Genomic DNA, 12,500 nt, shown 5'->3' on the forward strand with positions numbered 1-12,500 from the left:
AAAAGAAGAAAAAAAAAACGAATGCTGAAGTAGAAGACTTTTGGGAAGAGGAAAGAACGGTTTTGTAAGTGTGAGTGACAAGTGATGTTAGGTAGAATGATTGATTTGAATAAAAGTGATAAGATAAAGAGTTATTATGATTCATGTTAATTCTTGCACTGATTAAAAACAGTTAGGGGCTGTTAATCTAGAGAAGAGGTTGGGAGAAGGAGAGAGAGAGAGAGGGGGGAGAAGGAAAAAGGAGAGAGAAAATACGAAGAGATAGAATCAGAGAGAGATGTGAAGTATACAGGGGGACAAAGTGAAAGGGTACTCTGTTCATACATTCTGATACATACACCCACACTTAACATTTTATACGTTTTTATCTGCTTCGATATACGCATACATACATACTTGCATATATATAGGTATAGATGATATATGCATACATATGTATATATATATATATATATATATATAATATATATATCTATATATATATATATTATTGTAAATAAACAAATGACAGGTAGGAGAACGTATAACGTATACTAAGTGTACAACCGGACGGGAGACAGACCATATATACATACATAAATACACACACACACATATACATATATGCATGTATATATATACATATATATATATATATATATGTGTGTGTGTGTGTGTGTGTACACACATATACATATTTAAAACACAGGAATGTTGCGGGAAAATAAAATTGATGCTGAAATAGAAAGAAACGTTTTGATATTGAAAAAGAGGAATTATCAGAAACTGAGGTGGGCTAAGAAGAGGTAGCGAGAGGGGAAAGAGAGAAAGAGACGGAGAGAGAGAGAGAATGACAGAGAGATAGACAGAAAGCGCTATATATATATATAAAGGGAAATGTTTGATATAGAGAGAGAAAATATTGTGTGACATATTGAAATGAAAACAATCAAAAGTTATTAGTAGGTATTTAGGGAAAAGAGATTAAGATATATTGGAATAGAATTCATGACAAAGAGAGAGTGATAGAGACAAATGGAGAGAGAGAAAGGGAGAGGGAGTGGGTAGGAGAAAAATAGAGAGTGGGAGGGAGATGGAGATGGTGGGAAGTGAGAGAGAGAGATAAAATCTGTGATTGGATTTAGGAGAGAAAGAGAGCGAAAACTGTCACAGAATTGCGGATTGAAGAGAGAGGGGGGGGAGCACTGAGGGAGAGAGAGAAAGTGAGAGAGGGAGAGAGGGAGTGGACGAAGAGAGAGAAAAAGAGCTAGGAAGGAGAACGAGGGAAAGAGAGAGAGAAAAAGTGTGTGTATGTGTGTAAGAGCGAGAGAGACAGACAGACAGAGAGAAAGAGAGATTAGCCTTAAGAGAATTGCTGAGAAAATGAGAAAGTGAAAGAGAAACTGTGGCAGATATAGAGAGAAGGGGAGAGAGAGATAGAGCAAGAGAGAGAGAGAGAGAGAACGAGTAGAACACTATGGAGACAAAATGGCGACATAAATCATCGGAAAATAAGGTTGGGAAAAGATGTTTTACAAGGCGAATATTGGACAGTGAATATATAAATGACAAATGTGATTGTTGAGACAAAGATAGGAATAAGAACGGTGATAAATATAAAGCAAAAACATAAAAGAAACATGAACAAGAAAAAAACAAAAAATGGTGTACGAAGCAAGAATAAAGTAATGTATAACAATGTTGAGTTGCGATGGAGGAAAATGAATAAAATATATGCAAGAAGTGTGAGAATGGGGCAGAGATAATTGAAAGCAGAAGGCCAACAGCGCAGTGTTGCGTTAATGTTTATACATAAATCTATGGGAATGGATGGATACGTGTGCGTGCGTGCGTGTGTGTGTGTGTGTGCATGCAGATATGTGCATATATGCGTATACACACATACAATACAAAATATATGCACACATAGATACATATATATATATATATATATATATATATATATATATTATATATATATATATATATACATATATATAAATGTGTATGCAAATATATATCTGTATGTATGTATGTATGTCTGTATGTTTATGTATGTATGTATGCATGTATGGTTTTTGTATACAAATATACGCATGAACATTCTTCTTGGTATTTTGGTATTTCCCTCGTTTTTACGGGTATTTATTCAAAAACTCTTAGTTACTCGGAGCGCGTGCGTTTGTGTTAGTGTACATATGTATACATGTATGTATATATCTATATCTATCTATTTACACATACGCACACACACACATACCACACACATATACAAAGAGCGAGAGAGAGAAATAAAGGGTGGTTCAGGTAGATAGAGAGTGTATATACGGAATTAATATTCCGCACATATGGACAGACATGAACATTAGTCTTTTAAATAAGAATGCGAAGACAAGTTAAAATTAATTTAGCGAACGCTAAGCATTCACACTGAGGTACCCTGTTGATTGGTTGCAACGTGCCTTTTCCACCACGATACCAGTTTTACAAATAAATGGATTAGTGAATTAGTTTATAACGAACGTAGGCGAGAGCTGTCGTAGATAATAAATAATTAAATAGTGAACTTAAAACAATACCTCGGGAATGAGAGATAATGTGTGTCTAGTAACATTCTTTTAAGAGAAAATGCTGAACAAATGCTCAAGACAGTCGGCATTGTATGAACTGCCTGGCAACAGAATACCCGGAATAAAGTGTAAAATTATAGTCTTGTATTGTTAGTCGCGAAAGCGGAGTTCCTAATCTGTGGACTAATTCTTGATTAATCGTCATATGTCCGAACCTTTAAAGAGATAATCTGGACTGCTAAAATGAGTTCATATTTGAAAGGTCATACCTGGAGCAATTCTGTCAAGGCAATTCTGTCAAGTTGCTGCGTAGGTACCAAAAAGTAAACCTTCCTATTTTACGCACAAGGCCTGAAATTTCTGGGGAGGGGGCTAGTTGATTACGTCATCTCCAGGGCTCCACTGGTATTTATTTCATCCATTCCCAAACGCAAACCCAACCTCGGCAGAATTTGAACTCAAATCGTACCGCCAGAAGTAATGTCGCATAGCATTTCACCCGGGGTGCTACCGATTCTACCAGGTCTCCGCATTGTATGTACCTCATAATAATAAGACTAATATAAAACGGTTTAATGGTTTCATCAGAATTATAACCCATCAAAACTGTTGATCATTTAGACATAACTCTTACACATGTGGACTCCCTTTTATAAGGTTTTGATAAATGGAAATATCACGAAGATTAAACACAACATCAAGAATAACGAGCAATGCAATGCATATTTCAAGATTGGAACATTACTCGATGCAAACATTGTAACGGTTTGATATGATTACACAAATAAACGCGGTGAGCTGGCAGAATGGTTAAGTACACCGCGGTAGCTCCTTATCGGTATTAAGTCTGTCTTTATGGAGCGAGTTCAAATTCCGCCGAGGTCAACTTCGCATTTCATCACTTTTACTTTCGATAAGAACCAGAGAATTCGATGTAATCGTAAAATTTTCTTACCCGGAAGTTTTTGGTCAGCATTGTATCAAACTTAGAAACCAATATGATAACATAAATTTCTTTTCAGCTTGTGTTTCGGTGTTCGAAAGTCAATTGCGGTTGAAGATTTTCAGCTAAACGAACAGCACAGGTCCCCCGTCGCACGTATATACACTAACAGACACTCACAAATATATATGCATGGCAATCAAACTGCAACAAACTGAAGGGGTGGGCGCACACGAACACACACGCACACATATACATGCACGCACACTCTTCTACATAAATATATTACAATATATATATAATTATATATATATATATAATATATATATATATATATGTTTATATATGTGCATGTATGTATGCATGTATATATGTGTGTTTGTATGTATGTATATATACATACATATATATATACATGTTTATATTTGTGCGAATATTTACATATATATATATGTGTGTGTGTGTGTGTGTTTGTCTATGAGCGTATGCACGTGCAAAGAGAAAGACACAGAGAGATAGAGGTGCTTAGTGCATAAATGAATACATGCACCCGTATTTATGCACATATGTATTTGCATGTGTGTATGTATACACACCCAATCACTATACACACGCACGGGCTCAAACGCAAACACACCCTTACACCATAACACACACACACACCACACACGTGCAAACACACAAAGACACAATCTCTCACGGCAGCATCGACACATACGAATACGTATACTTTAACCACATCTGAAGCCACGCAAAGTGCACCGATATAACTAATTTGGACGGAACCGTCTGCGTTTTAATGTTTCATTTTCGTTAAGCATTAGCGAATAGTTGCAAAGAAAGTTCAGCTAGGCACCAACTGCAACCAAATACGAAGTCTCTTGTGGTTGATGAGGCACAAAATTGGTTAGAAATATGGCAACGTCTTTCTAAGTTTAAACTTTTACCGATTTCTCGGCGGGTAATCGGTGGGAATTTGGTAGGATTGTGTTAAATTATGCATGTATCAAGCGATTACGCTTGCTTCTGCACCATTAACTTGTACATAACTGCATACACACAGACATATATATATACAAGCGTACACACATACATATAAGTGTGTGAGTGCATGTGCGTGTGTGTTAATGTGTTTGTGTACTTAGCAATGCACTCATATATACCCACTTCTACACACGTGTTCGTAAGTATATATCCATATTATTCCCACATCTCTCTGTGCATATACATATGAATATATACGTACGGTTGTGTGTGTATGTTTTATATGTATATATATATATATATATATGTATGTATATATGTATACATATATATATGTATATATATATAGAGAGAGATAAATATAATTATAAATTTAAATACATACACACACACATATATATATAATATTCATATATACATATATATACATATATATATATATATATATGAATATATAATACTTATATATGTACTTACAGACACACATACATATCTTTATACATATCTTATATATATATACATATATATATATGCATATGTATGCACGTATATATGTATATGTATACACACACATTTATATATATATAAAGAGAGTTAGATAGACAAACTGAGAGAAAAATAGATACATAGATAGATAGATAGATAGATAGATAAAGTACCTATTTAAGAATGATTCTTCAATGTTCTACAGTACTTTTCGTTTCTATACATGATAAACGAAGAATGTCGATGACTCAAATTCTATTTCCAAAAGAAAGCAAGATCAAAAGAGAAAATAATTATATGCATAACTTATGTGAATTAATTAACAGGCTGATATAAAAATTTACTAATAAATTGACAGGAAGCAATATGACTCATATTTTTGATTTAGAAATAAATGTGTTGTCTTTTACAGAACGACGAACTGTAAGCAGAGCTGTTGTGAGCCCATAACTGGTTCACCGGTAATTGAACGATCGTCTGTCGCGTTCAAATGCGACATTTTATTTTTATTTGATCGATTCAGTTCCTTGATCCTCAGTCAATATGTTAAATGATTGTGTATTGTATAGATACGCATAAATTTAATTGATTCTCATGCTGAAACAAACTGGCCCAGTACCCCCATTGAGATGTGTGTGAATGGCATTGCCCAAGCCACTGAAAATGCTCCTTGTTTTTGCATAACATTTTCTAGTTTAGCCAAAACCCAGTAATTTTGAGGGACCGGATTGGAATATTGTATGTCCCACAACTATTTATCTTATCTATCCACCAAAGTTTTGAACACAAATTTAACACGGCACGGTTTGAAACCAGGATGTAAACCACTTGAAAGGATTCAACTAGCTCTGTAATGGTGACTGACATCATAGATACCCAAAGTAATTTTCGGAATGGTAACACTTTTGTCCCCATTTATTTTGCCTTCTACAACAATAACTCTTTCACACAAATGTTCTTTTGAATTATCCAAATCGTCCCATTGCAACCTTAATTCATCGCTTGATTTATGCCTCATCCTTATATGACAAGAAGTTTCCAATGTCATCTTCGAAGGCTGAAATGTATGATGTGGAGTGAGAATTTGCTGCCATTTCTAGCAGACTCAGGTACATTGTAGAATCTATCTTTCTGGTTCATCATTTCCCTATAATTTAATTCTTGTGACACACACTGTATAAAATACCGTCGTAGTCATCTATTTCTTCACCTGGAACAGAGTTTATTTCTCACGGCGATATGTATTCCAATATTCATAATAAACTAATATTCTAATATCCCAGTAATCCTGTATTTCAAGAAAACTAGCTCCTGGCAATAGTGATGGGTTAATTGGCTTGTCAATCAATGAACGGAACGTCTATTTCTGTCTCTCTGTGAGACATTGTTATATAAAATATCAATAATTTTATCGAAAATATGGATGAAATTCGTAAAAATAACAGCAGTACAACAATCATTTCTTCAGCCATGAGACGTTGCTGTGTAGGATCAACCCCGATCGCTATGGAAGTTTGTGTTTCAAATAAAACAAAGTAATACGGGGAAAATAATGATTTGGGATGGGATACAGAGGGACACGTTTCTCTGTCAACAGCAAGGGGGAAATTTGAATTTAACAAAGTGTATAGAGCTAAAATATTTTTATTAATATGTTGCCCATTGTAAAGAAAAATACGCATTAATTTAATGATAAATTCTGTCAAATGAGGCAGAAAGCAACGTATGCGAATTATGAAATGATTAGAATACGATGAAAAGAGAATTTTGGAAATGCAATGAAGAATGAATTGCTTGTATTGTTGGAATTTTTAAATTCATTAAGTTTAATCCTATGTATTTCTCATTTCTATGCTTTTCATTTATACGTCATATTATATACAAAATCATAATGTACAGGTAAATACGTAAACACACACAAATACACACTCACAGCCACACACACACACATATGTATATGCCATTAACGTACACACATAAGCGTGTGTGTGTCTGTCTCTGCGCGCAAACATACTTGCGTTTATTATACCAAACTTTTTGCCAATCCCTTTGGCATCTGAATCCCCCCACCCCACAAACCGAATGGTTCCTATCTTCCACCAACCAATATATTTTCCATCTTTCTACGTGTTCTTTGCTCTCCACCACCAGTTTCACTACTTCCCAACTTCCTCTTCGATCTTCCTCATACTACTTCAATACTATACAGGGGAAGACCCCCTTCTTTACTCTTTATACTCTTTCGTTCAGTAAATACAATAGAAATCTTTACGCTTTCCCTCCGAAACATTTTATCTGAAACGTTTCGTAAACAAATCACCCAACGGCAAAGGAGCATTGAAATCGTTCATTATATTATGCATTTATGAAAAATGTGTGTGTGTGTATATATATATATATATATATATATTATATATGTACGTATCTAATATTTCTGTATATACATTTGTATAGATATATATGTGTGTGTGCATATATACATTTTCTCCGTCTCAGCTTTTTTTTCTTTCTCTCTCTCTCTCTCTCTCTCTCTGTATATGTATATATATATATAATATATATATATATATATATATATATATATATATATATATAACTATATATATATATATATATATATACATATACATATATATATATATGTATGTATATATATATATATGTGTGTGGGTATATGTATGTATCTCTCTCTCTCTCTCTCTATCTCTGTGTATATATATATATATATATATATATATCGCCATGTGATTCGTTAGCTACTGCACGCATTTTTTTTCTCTCCTTCTTTCTGTGTTTTTCTCTCTCTGTGTATCTTTCTGTTGAAGAGCGTAGGCTCGAAACGTTAAAGACTTGTTTTATTTATATTTCCTGAGCGCCATACTAATACAATTGTTCGTTTGTCTTCCACCTGCCTTCGTCTTTTGTTTATTTTCATAAAGCTTCCCGTTATATATATAACTAGATACATATATACATGCATATGTGTGAACTGTGCTGAAGGGGCAAGAGTTATTTGTGAACGCCATGAAGTATAGATTGAAGAAATCGTAGAAGCGACAGGTTTTATATACTCCATTAGCTTAACGCTTGAAAGGAAGTGAAAGACTTATAACGTTTCGCAAATTAGGCCTTTATCAGAAGAAAAAACCCACAAGAGTAAAGCGAAAGAAGTTAGATAAATGAGAGAAAATCGGGTGACGTGTTAGGGACCATGTGATAATGCGATTCAGTGTAAATATCTGAGAAGAGCGAACAGTGAATAGATATATTCACTGTTTGTGGTTATAGATAAGCATATGTGGGGCTGTAGTCCGTGTGTGGCTTTCGGGGAGGAATGTATATCTGTAAACGTGTAAATGTGTGAAAGAATAATGCCGTGGGTTCGTGGGGTGGTGTGGGATGTGGTGCATTGACGTGTGCATTTCCGTAAATTGGAAATTTGTGTGCGAGGAAAATCTGAAACTAAATAAGTGGTAACGATTACGAGTGTGAGTTAAAAGGGAAGGACTTAGGTGTAGAGTTTGAGAAATATATGGCGTGTAAAGATGGGAAATGATGCTTCGTGAAATGTCACGAAGAAGAGAAGCGAAAAAGAGAGGAACATTTGCAAGTTCAACTATGGAAGAGAAATGAAAGACAAATATGACACAAGATGAAGTCAATCGGATCTTAACATCTCACTCGTTCTATTCATCTACATTTTCTGTCTCTCGTTCATCTTAGTCATTGCTTCTGATGAAAGGTTAACGTCCGAAATATTAAGATACTCTGTCTTCTTTTTTAAGTATTAACGTGTTCCTTAAAGCTTCTTCCTTTTATGTTGTTTTTTAGCAACCATTGCATTTTCATTCTCTCCCTCAAAATAACACTCTTCCCTCTCACTCTCTCTCTCTTTTATTATATACATACATTCATATACATACACTCACCTACACGTATATATATATACACATACAAACATAAATACATATATACATACACCCACACATACACATACACATATGTATGTATAAGGATGAACAGGAACACACGAGTTGATATATATGGAAAAAAGTAAAGATAGAAAATGCTAAAATAACTTCATAAAAAACATTTCAGTTTTTTATAAAATTATTTTGGCATTTTCTATCTTGACTTTTTTCATATATATATGTATATATATATATATATATATATATATATATATATATATATATATATATATACGCACACATATATATGGATAGATGAATAGCTATAGATACATACCTGTAGATTTATAAATGTATAGAGAAGAATCATACACATACAGGCTTATACACATTCTAGGTTATTTCTTCAATTGTCATTTTATTCGTTATGTTATATAGCATTATATATCCACTCTGAAATCAAATATATTCGATTACATTAAGCTCTTTACCAAACTTAGAATGAGGAAATATTCTCTTTATATTAATGTGACATATACTCCTCTAGCGGTTATAATAACCTCGTTTTCATCTATGAATTCCGGAGATGGACCGATTGAGAGAAGTGTTTAGCTCCATTTCTCGCTCAACTATTGTGTTTGAAGCTAATAATCCTCTTGCACTACATTCTATATATATGAGCCGATGATTCAGTTGTTTTCCTTGTTTATGGAATTTATCACGCTATCTCCGCTAGAAATAGAGATCCATATCCATGGAAAATTTATGGAATATTGTTGTTTTAATGTGTATATTCAATGCTTTATTTTCTCATAATATTTCAGTTAAATTATTTTAAACATTATTATATTATCTCATTGGAAATGAATTGTTTTATTTCTTTGAACTGTTTACAAATATTTGCTCAAAGGTATATTCTCGTTATATACGTGGAATATTTGCGTTTATTGCTGTTATAATATCCATTCTCTTAACGTTAAACTCCGAAGTTCAAGCTCTTTAGAGATTTACACAGAGATGCAAGATTTTGGTTCTAGTTTGTGGGAATACCAGAACACATTACAGCAGTAACATTCTTGCTCGGCTTTCTCTGTCTATTCCACCTGGTGGCGTTGTCGAAGTATAGCAGCTTCATATATATCCGCATTCTACATTACATGTTTCTTAAGCATTTCAGAAATGATTCCTCAATATTTTCCATAACTGATTCTATTCTATTTCCACACAGCATTGAATTTTCTTTAGTTTTCTTAATGTTATATCGCAATACTGCACAGTGGCTGTGTGAGCTAAAAATCCTCGTCGCCACTGTATGTCGCACGTTCGGATGACCTACTCAACTCCACTCTGACCGAAGCTGGGTTCTCATTCCTAAGGTAGATTTTGATGTTGTTATTGTTGTTGTGGTAGTTGTTGTTATAATATATATATATATATATATATATATATATATAAGAGAGAAAGAGAGAGAGAGAGAGAAATACAACAGGATTCTTTCAATTTCCTTCCAACGAATGCACCAACAAGGCTTTGGTCGATTCGAGGCTATAGTAGAATACACTTGCTCAAGGTTTCATGCAGTGGGACTGAACCCGGAATCATGAGATTGGAAAGCAAGCTTCGTACCCCACAGCCAAGGCTGCGCCTAAGTTATTTGATTTTCCTTTCACTGCAACAGGTCCAAACTAACGCCAGCCAACCATGATCTTCACACAACGCATCCATGAACTTCACCAAATTATCAACAAAATACTCTTCCAGCTCGCCACCTTTGACAAAGAAAATATTCTTTCCTACTCTAGGCATAAGGCCCGAAATTTTGGGGGAGGGAACCATTGAATTAGACCGACCCCAGTACGCAGCTGATACTTAATTTATCGATCCGAAAGTATGATAGGCAAAGTTAACCTCGGCGGAATTTGAACACAGAACTTAACGGCAGACGAAATACCTATTTCTTTACTATTCTCAAGGGGCTACACATAGATGGGAGTGACAAGGACAGATAAGGATTAAGTCGATTATATCGACCCCAGTGCGTAACTGGTACTTATTTAATCGACCCCGAAAGGATGAAAGGTAAAGTCGACCTCGGCGGAATTTGAACTCAGAACGCAACAGCAGACGAAATACCGCTAGGAATTTCACCTGGCGTGCTAACGTTTCTGCCAGCTCGCCGTCTTGAATCTAACAGAGGAATAAATACGTCCCTAATCATGTTTATTGTCACAAGAAAGCATACAAAATTAGACAGTTGTTTTTCATTTGTGTATTGAGAAACATAAACTGTTCAGAACAATTCCTAATTCTGGAAAATAGTTATTTCCTCCTCCCCTTTATCGAAGACAGTCGTAATTGTCATTTCGGATATCTACTTTTATTTCCTCAAATCAAAGTTGATTTCAATAGATCTCAAATTTGTCTCGTATTTAGTATACCTTTACTCACCGTTATTGTCGAAATTCATTACAATGGACGTTACGCCGTTACTTTCTTTAGCTAATTTATTTTATATTCAATTATGCAAATTACCGGAGGTTATAATTAGTGTCTACTCTCTCTGTTTATTACTAAGTGAGTTGTGCAGCTTAATTGAGGTATGAACAACTATGGTGCATATGACAATTATTGAGTCAGTAACACGCGAAGAAATTGCCCCTTGCCTTCAAGACAAAAAAAAAATTCAACCATTATTTATATTGTGAATGGCTTGACAGTGCCAAAGAAGTGTTTGTTCTTGGAATTTCCTCGCCGCCGTTTCGCTCCGAGTCTATAACAAACGTTACAGGGTCTTCACTTCATTGCGTAACAAATATACTTTAATAAATCAGAATAATTTCCTGTTGAATTTTTGTACAATATGAGATATATCTGCAAGTGTGGTTACTTCATATTTAATAAATATAAGTATTAACTAAAGTAGGATATAATTAATGAAGCAAGTATTATATACCCAGCTGGTAATTTTGGTTATATCCTTTAAGTATTATTTCGTGATGTGTAAACTGATACCATGAGTTTACTGTCAGATATACTCAGTAGTTTACTTCTGTAGTATCCGAAATAGAATACCCGCATATCGATTAATCCTCCAAATTGAGTATATGTATATATATGTGTATGTGTATGTGTGTGTGTGTGTGTGTGTGTGGTGTGTGTGTGTGTGTGTGTGTGTGTGTGTGAATAATTCAATCTATGGGTGCACCTGAGAATTATATCTGTGTATTTGTTTATTATTTTATCCTTGCATATTATTTTGAATGAACTTTCGAGGCAAAGATTACATATATATATATATATATATATATATATATATATATATATATTATATATATATATATATATATATATATATATATATATATATATATATATATGTACGCGTGTGTCTGTATATATATATATGTGTGTATATATGTATATGCTTATATGCACTCACACACACATGTATATATATATCTACAGAGAGAGAACTTAGATACACCAAATATATTAAATTTATGGATATGAAACACAAAATATGTATACATATGACAGATTTTATATTCCATACCCAAACTAATACATTTAATATATTTGATGTATTTAATTTGATTATCTGCATAATTGCCTCTCTGTCTGCTCAAA

The sequence above is a fragment of the Octopus sinensis genome, linkage group LG23 (assembly GCF_006345805.1).
Source record: "Octopus sinensis linkage group LG23, ASM634580v1, whole genome shotgun sequence".
Lineage (NCBI taxonomy): Eukaryota > Metazoa > Mollusca > Cephalopoda > Octopoda > Octopodidae > Octopus > Octopus sinensis.